The 21,152-nt window shown below is 41.4% G+C and overlaps 2 long non-coding RNA genes across 2 annotated transcripts in view; one reads left to right on the top strand and one right to left on the bottom strand.

Moving 5' to 3' along the window:
- Positions 1–21,152, bottom strand: part of LOC135255042 (uncharacterized) — a 116,292-nt gene that overhangs the window by 87,970 nt on the left and 7,170 nt on the right. The gene's annotated exons all lie outside the window — the stretch shown is intronic.
- On the top strand, positions 6,476–12,074 carry LOC135255036 (uncharacterized). The gene is made up of 5 exons (XR_010330052.1): positions 6,476–7,246; positions 7,644–7,755; positions 7,917–8,024; positions 8,129–9,094; positions 9,216–12,074. It is a non-coding gene; the product is annotated as an uncharacterized LOC135255036 (long non-coding RNA).

Here is a 21,152-nt window from a genome sequence, read left to right as displayed (position 1 = left end):
GGATTGCCACCTACAATGCTATATGACTACAGGCTTCTCGCACCCTGTCTCCAGACTACAACTGATTGTAAGCCTGAGCATAGAGGTGCGTTTTTAATCTAGATTTAAATATTGAGACTGTGTCTGACTCCTTTATAAATTTTGGAAGCTGGTTCCACAGTAGTGGGGCCCTGTAGGAGAAAGCCCTATCACCTTTTAGGTTTTTGGAAATTCTTGGGACTACCAAGTAGCCTGCGTCTTGGGATCAGAGTGACCTTGTGGGCTTATAAGGTAGGAGCAGGTTAGATATGTACACAGGTGCACGTCCATGCAGAGCTTTAAAAGTCAGGAGCAAAACCTTGAAGTCTATCCTATGCTTAATGGGTAGCCAGTGAAGCGACAGTAGTACTGGTGTAATGTGCTCATACTTCTTAGTTCTGGTCAAGATACGAGCAGCTGCATTCTGCACAAGCTGGAGACTCTTTAACGAGTTATTAGGGCAGCCAGAAAGCAGGGCATTACAGTAATCTAACCTAGACGTAACAAATGCATGGATCAATTTTTCAGCGTCCCCGACTGACAGGAAATGTCTAATTTTAGCTATGTTGTGCAGCTGAAAGAAGGCAATTCTGGATATGTTTTTTATATGGGTGTCAAAAGATAGATCAGGATCAATGGTGACACCAAGGTCTTTAACGACCATATTAGGTTTAGCCAAACAACCATCACAGTATAAGGTGAGAGTAGACAATTTCTCCTTTAATATTTTGGGACCTAAAACCAACATTTCAGTCTTGTCTGAATTTAGGAGCAGACAATTTGAAAGCATCCAAACCTTGATATCTACAATACAGGCCTCTAACCGCGAAAGCGGCAGTGCTTCGCCAGGTTTCATTGAAATATAAATCTGGGTATCGTCCGCATAACAGTGGAACTCTACGCCATGTGCCCGGATGATATTGCCAAGTGGTAGCATATATAGCGAGAAGAGTACTGGTCCTAGTACTGATCCTTGTGGAATACCGTATTTCATTATTGAGGAACTGGACTCTTCTTCTTTTAATTTGACAAACTGTTTCCTGTCACATAGGTATGATCCAAACCATGCGAGTGCCTGTCCATGAAGTCCAACACAGGCCTGGAGTCTGTCCAGTAGAATTCCATGGTCAGTTGTGTCAAAAGCTGCACTCAGGTCAAGGAGCACAAGAACCGACACAGAGTTACAGTAGTAAATCATTTGTAACCTTGATAAGTGCGGTTTCTGTGCTGTGGTGGGGTCTAAACCCAGATTGGAATACTTCATGGATACCGTTAGAGCTAAGGTATGCACTTAGTTGCTTAGCAACAGTTTTCTCCAATAATTTTGAAAGAAATGGAAGGTTTGAAATAGGTCTATAGTTTTCCAATTTATCGGGTTCTAGGTTTGGTTTCTTCAATAATGGCTTAATGACTGCCATTTTTAGTGACTCAGGTACGTATCCTGTGACTAGGGATGTGTTAACAATTTTTAGTATATGCTGGCTTAGTACTGGAAATAGTTCTTTAATCCAGTTTGAAGGAATAGGATCGAGTATACAGGTCGTCGGTTTTGAAGACATAACTAATTCAGATAACTCAACCATGCTAATGGGCATAAAACAGCTTAGTACCGCTGTCTGTAAATCTTCCTGTTGTAACCAGGTGCGGGGCTGTTTATTAACATGAACAGAAATAGTGGATGATGGAGACAATTTGGAAATCTGGTCTCTAATAGCCTCGATTTTCTGATCGAAGAAGTTCATGAAGTCATTGCTGCTAAGATTGGAGGGATAAGATGAAAACTCTGATGATTGTTTTTTAGTTAATTTATCCACAGTGCTAAATAGAAATTTTGGGTTATGTCTATTTTGTTCAATAAGTTTTGAGAAAAAGGCAGATCTAGCCGAAGCAAGAGCTTGCTTATACTGAAGAAAGCTGTTTTTCCATGCAAGATGAAATACTTCTAGCTTTGTTGACCGCCATTTTCGCTCTAATTTTCTAGTAGACTGCTTCAGGGCCCGGGTGGTATCGTTATACCATGGAGTGTGCTTTTTCTGACTAGGGTTTCTTCTTTTAAGGGGGGCAACAACATCAAGAGTGTTCCTGAGGGTAAGGGTTAGCTGGTTAGTCAATTGGTCCAGAGCTGCTTCATCAGCATTTTCATCAGCCTTTTCTTCTGTGGAGAGGAATGACTCCGGAAGCATATTTAAAATTTTTGGAATAACCTCAGGGTTTACTGAGCGGCTGTAGTAATGTCTAGGCTCTGATACAGGAGGATTTGATGCCTTAATATTGAATGTAATAAGGAAATGATCTGATAGTATAGGGTTATGAGGTGCGATGGTAAGATTTACCACACTAATACCATGGGACAAAACTAAGTCTAAGGTATGGCCACGGTAGTGAGTAGGCTCACAAACATTCTGTTCAAAACCAATGGAATCAATAATAGAGGCAAAAGCTGTTCCTAGGGGGTCACCATTTTTATCCACATGTATGTTGAAATCACCAACAATTATGACCTTATCTGCTGAAACTGCAAGGTGTGATAAAAACTCAGCAAATTCCCTTAAGAAATCAGAATAAGGCCCAGGTGGCCTGTAAACAGACACAAGAAGAAAGGACTGCCCGCTAGCACTTTTATTAGCTAGATCGGGCTGTACACAGTTAGTAATAAGAACTTCAAAAGAGGAGAACATATATCCATGCTTAGGTGCTAGACTCAATAAGGACTGATAAATAGCTGCAACGCCTCCCCCTCTGCCTGATGGACGTGACACCTGAGTACCTATGAAACCCACAGGAGACGCTTCATTAATCGCAACATATTCATCAGGTCTTAGCCAAGTTTCAGTCAGACATAATACACTGAGATTATGGTCTATTATCAATTCGTTGACAAGATCTGCTTTTGGAGTGAGTGATCTAACATTTAATAGTCCAATTTTTAAGGATGGTTCACTATGAATAATAGCAGCGTGCCGTGTTTTAATGACAATTAAGTTATCCACATCAATTCCACGGTTAGCTTTACGTTTGGCATAGATGTGTGGAACAGACACAGTCTCAATATAGCAGATATCAGATTCTAGTTTAAGAGTATTAATTAAAGGGGCTTTTGAAATACTATTTCTGTTAGCTAGCTCTGAAACACACCTTGCAGACAGAGGCGTAGGGCCATATGTCTGGGACACAGGTATAAAGAAACGAGCAGGCAAAAACATAAGGTTAGAAGCTTGCGGCCTGGCCGGTGCCCTGATGGAGTGTCAGGATCTGGCCTTATTAAGACTAGCAGCTATGTTGTTCGATAGGACACGAGAACCTCTCCAGCTCGGGTGGAGTCCGTCTCTCTTCAATAGGCCAGGCCTTCCCCAGAAATCAGGCCAATTGTTAATAAAGCCTATGTCACTAGATGAGCACCACTCCGACAGCCAGAGATTTAGCGAAGATAGCCTACTGTAGACCTCATCGCTCCTACGAGCTGGAAGCCTGTCTTGTGTAAGTGCACTGTGATTCTGATTTTCACAATGTGTGTATTCCTTTGTAAGTGCTGTGAGTCTATGTCACACCGAAGCCTTGCGAAACGAAGTTTCGTTACATCGTGTACTGTACAGCATATGGTATGAAATGACAAATAAACCTGACTTTGACAGCTAGCTAGCTACCTGCTGATACAGTCATTCCTAACGTTAACGTTATCTAACCGAAACTTTATAAACAATATCTTTCATGCTGGCACTAACAGACCCGCTAATCTACTCTGGCTGTATATGACCTGCTCTACATGGTTGGATTTGGAATGATTTTCTCCCTTCTTAACATTATTGTCCTGACCATTGAAAAAATGCATTAAGCTAACCAGTGACACCACATTTGTCATGGGTATAGCTAGCTAGCCACCGGTGTTGGGTGCAGTTGGCCCTATCTGCTGGTCCAGAGTCAGTTATTTTCTTCTCCTACTAATGGTTAAAGTTAGGACCTGGGAAGGGAAATCTGATCCCAGACCAGCAGTTAGGGGCAGCCAATGCACCGCACTTGGCGGGCAGACTTACAAGCACACGTGGTTGTGACGTATATCGTGCGACTTTGATTTTAGTGTAGTTCAGGACCACCAACACTTCGTAAATCGACATAAATCCGTTATTTTTCCCTCCAGAGATTGAAATAAATAGAACCAAGCACGTGCTACGGCAGAGAATGACGGTCCCAAAAAAACGTGAGAAATTTTTTATTTTTAATCGCTATAGATATTTTACAATCAATGATTTTTTAAAAGTCAATAGGATTTTAACATTGTGCTGAGACGTCACGAACCAGACGCCCCCTGGAGGCAATTTGATTTACAAGCTCAATAGGCTTGTTTCAGATTAGCTAGGCATGCGCAGTTTTGACCACCGCCTTGCCAAACGCATTGTATGACGGTTAGAATGTTGTCCGATTTGCTCTGGAAATCCGACTGCGCCAGTCGGCGAAATCTCACGGGAGCGAGGCGCTCGCAGTTTTGAGAAGGGTCTGCCTGTAGCAAGCTGGGGAATCTCCACCAGGAGAATCTCCCCGGAGAGGACCGGGAGCACGTGACCTCCATGTAGCGGACCCAATGAAAAAGTGTGGAAGGACCGGAAATTGCGTAATGTCTACGCCACAAACGGAACTCACGTGACCCAAATAAAGTGTTCTCATCAGAGACTGTAAAAAATATGGACAAAGCTACTGTGACGTCACCCATTGCCTCTCCGTGGGTCTGTAAAACACGTTTTGAAGCTCAATGGCGGGCGCGGCCATGTTCTCGATTTGGAGCCAAAACCATAGAGTTAAGCGGTCTTGTGATTTTTACAATGTGATTGACAGTCCGGTGCGGAAAAGCCCATCAACCTGAACGAACGATTGCAGAACGAACTTGAGGCTAGCTGACTGTCTGCCGTTATGTTTTAAAATATATGATCAAATGTTTACGGAATTTAATTTCCATCCGTGACTGTACTGTGTCATGTAATCACGTTGTATGTATGACATTAATAATACAATTATGTTCAGTTATCTTCAATTTATGTTTCTCGGAAAAACGAATATGCTTAGCTAGCATATCAGCTTGCTAGTGAGCTAGGTAAGCTATCCGTGGTTAGCTCACGCATTAGCAATATGAACTACAGGGGAGGAATATCGACTGCACTGATGGTCAATCAATCAGAGATGTGTAGACTACTGGTGATTTGACTAGGCTAATTTTCATATAACTGTCTGGTAGACCTGCTGTTAACCAAGCAAGTTATCGTCGTAGGGTTTCGCCACAGTCAGTTAATGAGCCATTGACTGCTACTACTCCTTCGCCGTTTGTGGTGTTTACTTGCTGGGTGACGCTAGCTGACCGATCGTTCGCAAGTCACTTTTTACCGAATAAAAATTAACACTGTCAGCGGTGATTAACAAATCTACCAAGTATTTTAATAACTGATTTACAGGCGTGTAAATATGACAACGCACTTTGAAGAGCAAGTTTTCCACCTGTTGCATAAAGACAAAAATAATGTACATTGAATTTCTAATTATTATTATTTTCTTGCTAGCTTCTAGCTTTGTCACATTCTTGCAGCATAGCCCAGGTAGACATTTACGGGATGTACACGACTGACAAGCCGTCAAACACGTTTGACAGATGGAATATTTGCCGGTTAGGGTTAGCTAGCTAGTCAAATGGCTTGGTAGCCGAAGTTGCGAACTGTTTTAGCATAGGCTACTGGACTACCACATATAGCAAATAAGCGTTAGCTGATTAAGCATTCTGCCAACTAATTATTTGGTTAAGTGGGCTAAAGGAAATAGTAAAAATGACTTGGCTACCGCAAAACTTCAGAGGAGGATTATTTTATGGTCGTCTAGTGCAGCTGTAAATAGCACACGCTATAATGAAACCACTACAAAATGGGATGCCTGCATTTTCTGACTTCGCACAGGTGGACCGTGGTCGGAGCCGCAATGTCAAGGCCAAGAGACGCCACCTCCCACCCCAGTGACCACAGATTGTAGCCCCTACTGTAGCTCAGTCCTCCGCAGTAATCCGGAAGTGACGCAAGCTGTACCTCATTGGTCCAGAACAAATATTGGCACTGTGCCCAAATGATGCAATAAATCATGAAATCGACCCATGGACAGTCATAAGACGAATAAAATACACCTATTATGACTATTTGTTCTTGTGAGAAAAAATTATTGACTTTGTATTTTGATCGCATTTGTACCGTAGACTTACATGGAAACCGGATATGAAAACACCTATACTGGAGCCATCCGTAGTGGCGCTAGTGAGCAACCAGGAACTACAACACCAGGAAATGAGTTTTAAAAACGAAGTCTGGTTTTGGCCGCTTGGTTCTCATACATTTCGCTGGAGTCAAGTTATCTCAGTGCTACGACGAGAAGAGAACGGAGTAAACAACAGAACTTTTTAAAGCGACATTGATGGAGGTAGGTTTCTTGAACATACGAAGCTAAAGCCGAGATATATCAGTGTTGTATTACTTTCAATAATTAAAATATAACTTATTAACAAGGAAGCTATTGTAATGGTTTGGTGAGGGGATACTGTCTGTAGAAACTTACGCAAATGTTTGCTACGTGTGTTAGCCTTGGTCATTGCTACTCGGTGTCACTTGCGCAAATTATTATTGAATGCGGGCGAATATATGACATGTTGAAGACTATCATAAGGTTAGCTAGATGTTCTGTATATGAATTTTGCAGCCTCTCCCCCGAAAACCTTTAATGCCCTTATAAGTGGTCATCCATTTATGATGCCAAAATATTGTTTCCTTAAACCGTTTTTTTTTGTTTACATTGGCTATATGTTTGTTGCACCACAGTGCCATTGTTTGGCGATACACTAGTTGGAAGCAATATCCTTTATTCTGCAATAGTTTCCCAATATATTTGATTATCATATGTAGTCGCTGGGTGGTGCATATACCCCTGGTTATGAATTAGTGGTTTTAATCCAAACTTAAAGCTAGCAAGTGTATTTTTACTATCTAAACAAATTATTAACCCCTTGCTGTGAAGTGAAATCAAGACCACTGTCCTTTTAATTGCAATTTGGAACACATAAATGTTACTTGAAATAAAATTTTAATCTGTATCTGTTTTAGATGTGTATATATCCTTCTGGAATGCTGGCTCTCCATCAATGAAAGAATGCAACACGTGCTGCCAACGCTTATTCCACTGCCCACTGAGCCCAATCTTTGAACCATCAAAGGTGACAAATATTCAGAGGCATGTGAAATCACATACAAAAAAATGCTGTGCATTTCAAAGATATGCTGACGTTAAACCCATATTCCTGTCTATTTGAAATGACACCAATTCTGCCTAGTCTGTTCAAACTGGTGCCCGTTCTACTGTACATCTCCTTTGTAAGCTAAGAAGTTCCTTTCAGCTGACTACATCAGAATCTGTACTATTGCCATTTTATGAGAGCTGAAAATGTCCAACATTGTTAACCAGAAATTATATCTGGGTGGGTAAATTGATGGATATGCTGTAGAACATAGTTTGTCATTGATTTATAAATATACCCATATATCCTGGGCTTTCACTGATGGTTTAATTGTGGTACATATGGCACTGGCCTGATATGCATTCTGTGTTTGCAGTTTGCTTCTACCTGACCCCTTCCTGCATGTTAGCTGAGACAATCCTCTTGTCAGAGCAGATACCTACCTCCGCCACTTTCAGAGCAAATCACCAAAAACTCTGTGTAGTCAGGTAAATTAATCCAGCATTTGTTTTACTCTGTTCTTGAAAAGCTTGACAATGCTCTTTAATATTATATAAATGTAAAGCACTTGTGACCAGGGTTTTGAAAAGTGCAATACAAAATAAGTTATGTCAGATTGTTTAAATATGTAAATGTATTAAATCTTTAGACTGTCAAGCTCATGAAGCTGATAGCATCTGCTACCAGTGTGCAAGAAAAAATTGACAGAGGTGAAATCAACATGATGGGCTACCTCTTTGATGTCATACTTCAAGAGGTAAGATGTGAATGCTGAGTTATTGCTGACTGATATTGGTTACATGACAAACAATAACAGTGATGTGTAAAGGGGACTAGTGACTTGTGTTTTCTGTTTTAAAGGTAATCATCAGGATCTTGAAAAAGAATGAGGGCTTCAGCTGCTATCGGGCAGAATTTGCCATGGCCAGCGGATTTCACCATTAAAGGCTGAATAAATGTGATAGTCTTGATTGTATTTATTTTGGATGTTTGATTAAAGAAAAGTCTATTGTAACAAGTGGTTTTTGTCTCATTTTATTAAGCCTATTCAAATTTTGACATGTCTCATTGCTGCATAATTTCCTGAGGAATTATGATTCTTTGGTGTACAACTACATCTGAGATTTAAGTGTCCACAGTTATGACTCGATGTTTGAATGGTGAATCGTCATCCGCTTTTCGGCGACATGAAAGCGTATATTTAAATAGCGTTGGTGCATCTAATCCAGGAGTGAGATTTATACTCGGGAGACTTCGGTAAGATTAAAATGAGTTTAATCAAAAATATTCTCATTATACATTAATAATTAAATTTTCATGAACTGATTAATCATTAGACGTTATCAGTTGTATTCCCTGAGAAACACCAGACTCATAAATGCACATAAACAGGTGTGTCTCCAGAGAAGAGACAACTCCCTTTTAAGGTAAACATGGTATCGTAGATGCGAGGGTATCATAGTCATAGCATATCGAGACACTTCTAAAACTAATTATAGGCCTACTGTAAGGCTACAGTGAATACATGTACATTTAAATAAACTAATTAAAATATGCATTATATATAATTTATACATGAAGCCAGCATTATGCCCGGCTTATTATTAGCCTAGTACGGAGCACTAAGGGTGTTAACGGAGCTAAGTGCTGCGTTGTAACCAGAGACTTATCGACCGCTAATTAAAACGACTCGAATATACAAGTGGTAACATCTTACAAAACAACTCGTTTCCTAAATAAAGGAGGTCAGGTGACTTGAATTCGTGGTGTGCAGGTTACGCAATTTCCATGTCCTTCCACTTTCTTCATTGGGTCCTTAACATGGAGGTCACGTGCTTCCTGTCCTCTCCGTAGAGATCGATGGTGGAGATGCTCCTGGTAGATTCGGGGTGTGGAGGTTACGCAATTTCCGGTCCTTCTGCTTTTTCATTGGGTCCTCTACATGGAGGTCACGTGCTTCCGGTCCTCTCCGTGGAGATTCTCCTGGTGGAGATTCCCCAGCTTGCTGCAGGCAGGTTGTCTTGTGGCAGTTTTCAGGGCTAGGCGACGCAGTTGCTCTCCACCGACTGCACAACTTCATGCATGATGGGAAACGACTTGCTCTGGTTTGAGCGAAGTGCCTATTGGCTCAGAAAAGCTGTCACCACCCACAAGGAAGTTATGAGACTTCTATCTTATCCATCATTATTCCAAGATAAACTTAATGAACTGTCAGACAGACACCAAATGATTTTTATCAGAGTACTGACATTCACAGTTGAATGCTTTACACATTACTCATAAATGCTGTCTTACTAAACATCTCTGCAATGGAGTTCATATCGAAATAACTATCAAAACCCCTGAATAAAATATAATGAGAAAGTAATTAGTAGAAGCTCTAGGTACACAAACTCCTTTATCCAATAATAATAATAATAATAATAATAATTAAAGCCGCAAGCGGCGTTGGGAGGGGTCCAAGCATTGGCACTATCGCGTCCCCATGGAGCAATTTTTAAATGGCTTTGTCCTCATGATCATATACCTTCACCCAACATATCTGCTGAATATCATGAAGAGAAATGGATAGGAATATGTGTCTGACATAGTAAAATATTGATGACTTATGGACAATTTTGTGCTAAGAGACGCTGTCGGATGACTTGGTTGCGTCACCATGGATGTGTCCTGGTCGCTTCCCGTAAAGGCCTTTACTATGTCGTAACACTTAGATGGCATGTCATAACACTTAGATGGCCTGGCGTGTATGTAAAGCTGCAGCGCGTCCATGCCGCAACTAAAGAAAGCATCAGATTAGTGTTGTCATGATACCAAAATTTTGACTTTGATACCAATACCACGTTTAGTATCACGATACTCAATACTGAAACGATACTGATTCAATACTCGGTACATAATGATACTGAAATTACCTTAATAGATCAGAAACGTAATGTCCACAAGGGTTGACCTCATTTTCGAATTCATAGTTTATTAAAAACCTGGTTTATTAACAACCTTTAAGTTGAAACCTGTTCAACATATTAATAAGCATAGGCCTATAGTGTTACAACACTAAACAATAGAAAAATATATTAAATATATTTAAAAAATTAAACAGTTTTAAACTAAATAATCTTTATACAGGTCTTTCAGTTTTACATAGATCTAAAAATAGCATATTTTAATAACAATACAGCATCTTCCTATAATAAAATATTTCCAAATTGGAACACCTATTGCCACTGAGGTGAACTGAGTCGACGCTTGCGCTGTATCAACGAGTGAGTGCACAAGCGTAAGTCAACTCACTTGGCAACCTTAGTTGCTACTGCCATCTAGCGAAGATTCTGACAAATTACACTTTTCATCCTCTCAATCAGTAATGCGGGAGACACATTTCCCTGGCTTTTACATTTGACACAAAACTACCGAATGTCAGAAAATTCTAATACCGAACCGTTTCTTTTTTTTTTTTTAAATACCAAAAAAGTGCTGAAGTTTCGGTATACCGTGCAACACTACGTCAGACACATATTCCAATCCATTGCTCAGTTTAGCAGAGAATGCACATTTCAGAGCGCCTCAGAGACAGATAGGATAATAATACATAGTTCATATAGCCTAATAAATACGACATTTAAAAAAATGAAACAAAAAACGAAATATCAACTCGACATCCCTGCTAGCATGCGTGCTGCGCGAAGAGTACCTTATTATTTATTTTGACATTGGCAGACTACAGCATTTGCGTCTTTTGTTTATATTCAATAGTAATTGCAGCGAGAAACTGCAGCTGTAGACACAAGAAAGTTTGTTATATTATGGTAGCAACGGAATGAAGCAGACTACATATGGCAGGAGGTAGCCTGACACAGCTGTGCCGGATTCACTGGGGGATGGATTATTGGAGTCTGGGTGCACATGCAGATCGGGGTGTAAGCCGATTCACCGGTCGCGGGAGTTGGGGGCGTGGCGCAGCTGTTTCGTGTTTGCCCTAACAAGCTTGCAGGGTTAAAGAGGCAGGTGAGAGGGAGAACGCGAGAGACGCCAGGGATGAATGTTGGGTTCCTCAGATGAGGATTTGTCCTTTTTTTGTTTTAAGTTAGTTTAGTTTTTGTTGAGGTTGGGTTTGCTTTCCTTTTGCTATTGTTATTTCTGTTTCCTTCTTTTGTATGAGCTGTCTCCCGTCCTGGTGGTGGCTGGCTGGCGGTCCCGGACGCTGCACTGGTGCCACAAGGAGCGAGCTGCGCCCGGACCAAGTGGAAAACGTGGTGGGATTCGGGGAGGAGCGGCGCTGAGCAGAGCCGCACTGGCCCTGTGGCAAGGACACTGCGCTACTTCGGCAAGGACCAACGCCGCAAGGGGAGACTCTAGACAAGCCCTGACGAGGGCGGAGGAACAGCGAGTCTCCCACTCTGTGAGACTTTACAGCACGGACCAGGACCGGAGCCGGCGCCAACTCGCTCTCCAGCTGCAGGGCGCAGCAGGGACTCTGTGTGGCAAACAGTGGGACTTCAATAACGTCTTCCCCCTCCGGTAGCGGGGCTGAGGCGCAGGGGGGCCAGAGTGGGTACACTGTTTTTCTGCTGAGTGTGGGCACGTGTGAGGGGAACCCCAGCGGCTTAAAAGTGTGTGGTGTGTGAGGGGTGTTGCTCCTACCTGCGTCGGGGCTTCGTGGAAGGGAAGGGGAGGGCCAGAGTGGGAGAGTGCTAGAGGAAGCCGGGGGCAGGAAGGAAGGGTGGGGTTGGTGCGAGATTGTGGCGTGCTCTGTTTTTATGAATTAACCATTAAATAAAAGTTTCCCTTTTACCTGCCTTGTCCTGATCTCCTGGTGGTGGGTGGGTTCCTGGAGGAAAAAAAAAACATTGTTAGGTGGCGGGAGGCAGCGCGGGGCTGCTCCTGACTCATATATAGGCTATATTTGGCCAGGCCGCAGGCTTCTAACCTTATGTTTTTGCCTGCTCGTTTCTTTATACCTGTGTCCCAGACTTATGGCCCCACGCCTCTGTCTGCAAGGTGCGTTTCAGAGTTAGTTCATAGAAATAGTATTTCAAAAGCCCCTTTAATTAATACTCTTAAACTAGAATCTGATATCTGTTATATTGAGACTGTGTCTGTTCCACGCATCTATGCCAAACATAAAGCTAACCGTGGAATTGATGAGGATAACTTAATTGTCATTAAAACACGGCACGCTGCTATTATTCATAGTGAACCATCCTTAAAAATTGGACTATTAAATGTTAGATCACTCACTCCAAAAGCAGATCTTGTCAACGAATTGATAATAGACCATAATCTGAGTGTACTATGTCTGACTGAAACTTGGCTAAGACCTGATGAATATGTTGCGATTAATGAAGCGTCTCCTGTGGGTTTCATAGGTACTCAGGTGTCACGTCCATCAGGGAGAGGGGGAGGCGTTGCAGTTATTTACCAGTCCTTATTGAGTCTAGCGCCTAAGCATGGCTATATGTTCTCCTCTTTTGAAGCTCTTATTACAAATTGTGTACAGCCCGATCTAGCTAATGAAAGTGCTAGCCGGCAGTCCTTTTTTCTTGTGTCTGTTTACAGGCCACCTGGGCCTTATTCTGATTTCTTAAGGGAATTCGCTGAGTTTTATCACACCTTGCAATTTCAGCAGATAAGGTCATAATTGTTGGTGACTTCAACATACATGTGGATAAAAATGGTGACCCCCTAGGAACAGCTTTTGCCTCTATTATTGATTCCATTGGTTTTGTCCAGAATGTTTGTGAGCCTACTCACTACCGTGGCCATACCTTAGACTTAGTTCTGTCACATGGTATTAGTGTGGTAAATCTTACCATCGCACCTCATAACCCTATACTGTCAGATCATTTCCTTATTACGTTCAATATTAAGGCATCAAATCCTCCTGTATCACAGCCTAGATATTACTACAGCCGCTCAATAAACCCTGAGGTTATTCCAAAGTTTTTAAATATGCTTCCGGAGTCATTCCTCTCCATAGAAGAAAAGACTGATGAAAATGCTGATGAAGCCGATCTGGACCAATTGACCAACCAGCTAACCTTTACCCTCAGGAACACTCTTGATGCCGTTGCCCCCCTTAAAAGAAGAAACCCTAGTCAGAAAAAGCACACTCCGTGGTATAACGATACCACCCGGGCCCTGAAGCAGTCTACTAGAAAATTAGAGCGAAAATGGCGATCAACAAAGCTAGAAGTATTTCATCTTGCATGGAAAAACAGCTTTCTTCAGTATAAGCAAGCTCTTGCTTCTGCTAGATCTGCCTTTTTCTCAAAACTTATTGAACAAAATAGACATAACCCAAAATTCCTATTTAGCACTGTGGATAAATTAACTAAAAACAATCATCAGAGTTTTCATCTTATCCTTCCAACCTTAGCAGCAATGCCTTCATGAACTTCTTCGATCAGAAAATTGAGGCTATTAGAGACCAGATTTCCAAACTGTCTCCATCATGCACTATTCCTGTTCTTGCTAATAAACAGCCCCGCACCTGGTTACAACAGGAAGATTTACAGACAGCAGTACTGAGCTGTTTTATGCCCATTAGCATGATTGAGTTATCCGAATTAGTTATGTCTTCAAAACCGACGACTTGTGTACTCGATCCTATTCCTTCAAACTGGATTAAAGAACTATTTCCAGTACTAGGCCAGCATATCCTAAAAATCGTTAATACATCCCTAGTCACAGGATACGTACCTGAGTCACTAAAAGTGGCAGTCATTAAGCCATTATTGAAGAAACCAAACTTAGAACCCGATAAATTGGAAAATTATAGACCTATTTCAAACCTTCCATTTCTTTCAAAATTATTGGAGAAAATTGTTGCTAAGCAACTAAGTGCATACCTTAGCTCTAACGGTATCCATGAGGTATTCCAATCTGGGTTTAGACCCCACCACAGCACAGAAACCGCACTTATCAAGGTTACAAATGATTTACTACTGTCAGCCGACCGTAACTCTGTGTCGGTTCTTGTGCTCCTCGACCTGAGTGCAGCTTTTGATACAATTGACCATGGAATACTCCTGGACAGACTCCAGGCCTGTGTTGGACTTCATGAACAGGCACTTGCATGGTTTGGTTCATACCTCTGTGACAGGAAACAGTTTGTCAAATTAAAAGAAGATGAGTCCAGCTCCTCAATAATGAAATACGGTATTCCACAAGGATCAGTACTAGGACCAGTACTCTTCTCGCTATATATGCTACCACTTGGCAATATTATCCGGGGACATGGCGTAGAGTTCCACTGTTATGCGGACGATACCCAGATTTATATTTCAATGAAACCTGGCGAAGCACTGCCGCTTTCACGGTTAGAGGCCTGTATTGTAGATATCAAGGTTTGGATGCTTTCAAATTTTCTGCTCCTAAATTCAGACAAGACTGAAATGTTGGTTTTAGGTCCCAAAATATTAAGGGAGAAATTGTCTACTCTCACCTTAAACTGTGATGGTTGTTCGGCTGAACCTAATATGGTCGTTAAAGACCTTGGTGTCACCATTGATCCTGATCTATCTTTTGACACCCATATAAAAAACACATCCAGAATTGCCTTCTTTCAGCTGCGCAACATAGCTAAAATTAGACATTTCCTGTCAGTCGAGGATGCTGAAAAATTGATCCATGCATTTGTTACGTCTAGGTTAGACTACTGTAACGCCCTGCTTTCTGGCTGCCCTAATAACTCGTTAAAGAGTCTCCAGCTTGTGCAGAATGCAGCTGCTCGTATCCTGAGCAGAACTAAGAAGTATGAGCACATTACACCAGTACTAGCGTCGCTTCACTGGCTACCCATTAAGTATAGGATAGACTTCAAGGTTTTGCTCCTGACTTTTAAAGCTCTGCATGGACGTGCACCTGTGTACATATCGAACCTGCTCCTACCTTATAAGCCCACAAGGTCACTCCGATCTCAAGACGCAGGCTACTTGGTAGTCCCAAGAATTTCCAAGAACCTAAAAGGTGGTAGGGCTTTCTCCTACAGGGCCCCACTACTGTGGAACCAGCTTCCATTATTTATAAAGGAGTCAGACACAGTCTCAATATTTAAATCTAGATTAAAAACGCACCTCTATGCTCAAGCTTACAATCAGTTATAGTCTGGAGACAGGGTGCGAGAAGCCTGTAGTCATAGAGCTTTCTAGGTGGCAATCCTTTCCTTACTGTCACCTGTCAATCAGCTGTGACCCGACTTTACATGGGCTGGCTCTTGATAGGCGGGTATGGTTGTCTACCCCTCATGACTGCATGGGCTCTCCATCCCTGTCCTAGTAGATATGCAGCCATATTCTACTCCTGGCGGCGTCCCACAATACATAGCACTGGCACTTACTCACCGTCTGGTATATTGCAAATCCCTTAACTGCTGTTTCCACCCTCTTCCCCACGCTGCCGGCGGGGCTCTTGCCCCAACCCTCGAGAGTGCTTCGAGAGTCGTCTGGTCTCCCCCACCTCTGCGGTCCAGCCCCTCCTTCGTCATTGCCTCCACCCTGCCCACATCTGCCGCCACCTGCTGTTCCCCATCACCGCCACCTGGCCCCACCCATCATCTGAGCCACATCACTTATCATATCTTCTGCATAAACTGGCTGACATGCTGGTCACCAGTCGGCACCCTGAGCCGACCAGAGGAGGATGGGTTTCCCCCTTGAGCCTGGTTCCTTCCAAGGTTTCTCCCCATCTGCCACAGGGAGTTTTTCCTTGCCACTGTTGCCTTAGGCTTGCTCCTGTGGGGGTTTAGGCTAGGGCTGTCTGTAAAGCGTATTGTGACAACTGTTGTAAAATACGCTATATAAATAAAATTTGATTTGATTTGATTTGATATTTACCGTCATTGTTTTATTATACCAGCGTGTTTTCGCCCGTTTGCAGAGAAACTCAATTAATATCAATAAAAATGGTTTATCTATTTCTCAGCATAATGACGGATGGGGATGGGACGAAAATAATTTTCAACCGTCCACCACGTTTTAGCAACCCTCCAACACTCGCCATCACTGTTCCATGCGTCACAAAAACTACTACACTAACGCTTACATTGCAGTGTGAAATATCCACATTATATAAATAACGTATATAACCGAAATATTTTGAGCAGTAATACTTACATCGCAATATGACATTTTATCTGTGTTTAGTAGTAGCCTATAGAGACAGAAAATCAATGACAAAGTCCTATCCGCTTCTGTTTTGCGTCAGAAAACGATGTCAGATAGGTCTGTCAGCAAAGATATGGCTTAGCTATGCCCCGAAGTCCTGAATAATAATAGTACTCTCCAAGAAATTATGAAAATCGTTAGGTGCATCGTCTTTAATGCTACGCCACAGTGAGTGCGTAAGTGAATGCGATGATAAGAAAATTTTCCGTTACGCTGACCGATAAAACGCTATTCCAAAAGCAAAATCAGACATGTTATACATCATTAGAAAGCTTATACTCTCACCTACTGAATGAATTGTCAATCAAGCCAGGCTGTACTAAAAAGGGCGACAACGCCGTAAGCAACAGGTGTGGTATTACGCACAGCTATTTTTGAAGGTAGCCTACCCAGGGATCACACAATGCGCATATATTGTCCAAGACAATATATGACCACTCAGTCGCAAAAGGGACATCTCTACACATAAAACCAGTGGTAAGATTGTATATTTATTCAATGTTTAGTCCCAGATATTGACTGTAGAATGATATGGTATAATTTAAAAAAACTTAGCCTCGCTTATTTCGTTATTCAGTGAGCAGCGTTTTCACTGCTGTATTAGCATATTTTAGGGTTAATGTCGGGTTTATCTTCTTGCTACGGAATATTACATTACATTACATTACAGGCATTTGGCAGACGCTCTTATACAGAGCGACGCACAACAAAGTGTATAACCATAACCAGGAACAAGTGTGTCGAAAACCCTAGAGAGAAATACCGTTCCAAGTGCAGGGAACAACCGCTAGTTCAACTTGGACCCTGTAGGTTAAACTAATTAACACTAACACAAACAAGAACAGCAACAACGCAATCTATGCAAAAAATTCAAGCAATAGTTAAGAAGAGTGCATTAAGTCACCTACGAAACAGCTACCTAGTTACAACCCTAAGATTACAGTCAATTTAGAGATTAAATTGAGAATACGATTTCTCTCAGCATAATGACGGATTTAAAGACTAAACAAACTCACCCGATATTGTCTTCAAATGGATCCATGCCAAAGAACAGTAATGATTCATCCTCTCAAAAAGCTTTTACTAACAAACTTTTAGTAGCAAAAATGAAATAGCAACTCGCCATCCATGCTACCTGGGTCATTCTATGAAAATGGTGGCTTTCCTGTCCCGGCCTTATTCACCAGGAAAAACACTCAAAAGTGTCAGACAAAATATACATTTTTTGTTTTAATTTAAGTGTTTTGTTGTTAATAAAACATATGTAAGACAGTTATTGTCACGGTTGAGGAGGGTGGGACGCAATTGCGGACCAAGGGGATCTAAAAGTTAACCCTGAGGGATAACCACCAAATCGCTGAGCGATAGAAAGGGAAGGGGAAAAACCAAATAATAAAGAGCGAAGTAATCGCTCTCTCCACTCACTGAAACTTCTGTCAGCGGGCTCAGAAAACTAAAAGAAATTAAACACCGCCGCAGCGTAGCTGCCCAAAAAGAAAACCCCACTAGAAAAAAACAGAGTGGGGTCACTTACAAAAGAAAAGGATATTCGCAGCCCGGCGGGTAGAAAACAAAAGAAAACTAAGAACGAGGGCAAATGTCCTCCACAGCGCAGAGAGATAACAACTCGAGAAGAACTAAACGGTGATCAAACAGGCAGATAGGATCAACACGTAACTTCTGCCGATTCTCACACCCCTACACACTAAGAGTCTGACAAACAATGAGTCTGCGCTGAACCCCCGAAATCAGGGGCTACATATAGGCCTCCTACACCTGACCCTCATCAGGGATAATTAGCTCAAACAAATACCTGTGAGGTGCTATCACCTCACCATAGAACTCATACACCTGCCCCTCGTCAGGGTCAATTAACCCACAGAAATCAGAGAGAGAGGTGCTACCACCTCACAGTTATATTGCAAACCATTTTTTTAATATACTGTAGAGCATGGTCAGTGCCATGAAATTGGCTTGTCCTTCGGGTAAGGAGTCATGGTTTAGTGACATATTTTGAGCTAAAATATATGTTTTTATCCCCCTTTAAATGTCATAATACAAAGGAAAGTATTATAGTTATTTAGTAGACTACTTAAAAAACTAAAATATCAACTAAATATTAAAAATAATTTATAGGGAATAGCTGTCCCTTGATTTCATGTCACTGGTGTTACCATTTCTAAAAACCACCACTTTGAAAAAATGCAACATCCTTGCCAACTTCTTCCTGGGTCAAAGGTTCATTGGAGGCGGGGCTGTTTTGAAAAGCACAAGGTGAGTGTGCACTTTCTCTTCATATATTAACAATTTTATGCATAAATCAGTAATTTCATGCGAGGACTTAAGATGCGTCACTGGTGTTATACAGTTTATAGTAAGGGGAAAGAAAATTTGATTAAAATAATTGATCAAATTGCATGATTAAGTGATTTATTTACAATTTAAGAAGTGTGGTTTGACCTACAGTGGCCACCATTTTGGATATGCTATCTTGTCTGCAGATTTGTCACTGGTGTTATCGTCACTGGTGTTACTGTTCCAGTTGGTAACACCAGTGACATGAGGATAACACTAGTGACAATCAATAACACCACTACCTTTTTCCCCAAAGTAAGGTTTCATAAAAGCTTCAACAATTATATTAAAACAGACTTATTAGCATTTTATTACTGTGTCAATATTGTAACCACATAATATGTCTTTCCTTTTGATAGATATGGCGAAATTAAGTGCTGCTGAAAAGCAAAAACTGTACAGACAGCGCAGGGATGCTGACCCAGACCGCAGAGCAGCCTACCTTAAGAAAAAACACCAAACTTACTTAAATGATTTAGAGAGTCAAAAAAGAAAGAGAGTGAAGGATCTCACAGAAAGGGAAAAAAGACAGGAGCGAAGGAAATGGCGGGTCAGACAGGCAAAACACAGAGAGACATTGAGAGCAGGAACGACAGTGTTGACCCCCCCATCCACTCCAGACAGTGAACTCAGAACTACAAGGTCAGAATTAAGACAATATGTCTGTAGGAAGACGTAAGTTCTTATTTACAGAGTTACTTAAAGGGATAGCTTACCCACAGCAAGCCATGCTTTTGTTTACCTGGCCAATGTTTCAAATGCAATTTTTTTAGCATTCGTGGCGCAAAACCAAAGCATGGATCACTTTCATACCGTGTCCATAGACTGCTTACGCTGCAAAGAAACCAATATGTAATTTTGTAATTTGGATGAACTATCCCTTTAAGAAGGCCTACACAATATTTGTCACATGGCACGAGAATTTATATATATTGTTGTAACAAGCTACGCAGTTTTGTGGATAGGCATGACAGAGTAGGATTTCATCTTCATAATATGTTGCATGTATCTTACACTAGAAATCTAATACAATGGTACATTATATTACATCTTTTTGTTTTACAGACAAAAAATCCAAGGGCGGAGAGTGCGCAGAAGAGAAGCACAGATAGGTCGAAGAAAACGTCAGGAGTTGCAGGAGAACTTGGAAAGGCACAAAAGACTACACCACAAATACAAAAAACGTTGTCAACGTCTGCAGGGTAAAAATAAAGACCTTGAAAGTCCAAGAACGAAGACAAGAAGTACTCTACAAGGCTGTCCTGCCTCTTCATCAATTAGTAGAACTCTAAACTTCCACTATGCTCTCTTGGGGGATCTAAGAGCAAAGTACAAATCAGCCAAAGCAGACAAAGCCAAACAGGGGTTTGTAAATATACTGACAGGAAAGCTGATAAAGAAATACAAATTCAGAAAGTTGTGCGAGCAGAGCATTGGTTTTTCATACAAAGCCTGGAAGCCACAAAACAGAGTTCGACAAATAAGCTTGGCCAAAATAAACAAGAGAGCTGTAAGACAGTTCTACCTAAGAGATGATGTCAGCAGGCAAACCCCTGGCAAGAAAAACACTATCACACTAAGAAAAATTAAGAAACAGAGGAGGCTTCTTTGTGATTCCTGGAAAAACCTCCACAGGAAATTTGTTGCTGAGCATGGGCAAAACATTTCATATGCCTTCTTCTGCAGGGAGAGACCATTTTGGGTGGTGACACAGAAGGAGAGAGACCGAGAAACTTGCCAGTGCGAGACTCATGAGAACTTACAGTTTATGTTGGATAAAATGCACAAACTTGGGCTGCGTTTCCGAGTTTCGATGTACCTTAACGTTTTACGAAGGTTCTTAATGTATACCTTCTTAAGGGAAACCGCTTTTTTACGAGTGTTTCCCAGACTATACCTTAAGGCAACTCTTAAGGGACAGCTTAAAGATACATCGTAAGTTGGAGCTGGCCTTCTCTGTGGTGCTGAAAAGTTTATCAATCGATGCCAAGCGAATCGATTGTCTCACTTGTAAAGGCTTGTGAATGACGTTTTCATATAACAAGTGTTGTCATAATCATTTTACATCAATCTAATATTGCAGAAGAGGAAGCTATGCCTACTAGAGATCATCTGCTAATCTCTTTAAGAGTCCGTTAAGACGAGACGTTGTGATAGTTTCAATAAATACGTACATATAGGCTACAAAGGATAAAATAAAAAAAGCATCAATCGGGACATATAAGCCATAGTCTGGGACTTCGTGGAAGACCAGGGAAAAGGATATAGGCTACATATGGGTGAATTATTTTGTTCTTATTGAAACAAAGGTCTAATGTTAATTTGTTTCTGTCACACAATATATAGACAACTGTAGCAGCATA

This window comes from Anguilla rostrata, chromosome 5 (genome assembly GCF_018555375.3).
Source record: "Anguilla rostrata isolate EN2019 chromosome 5, ASM1855537v3, whole genome shotgun sequence".
Taxonomy (NCBI): domain Eukaryota; kingdom Metazoa; phylum Chordata; class Actinopteri; order Anguilliformes; family Anguillidae; genus Anguilla; species Anguilla rostrata.
Note: the sequence above shows the minus strand (reverse complement) of the source record. Positions and strands in the feature narration are given on the sequence as shown.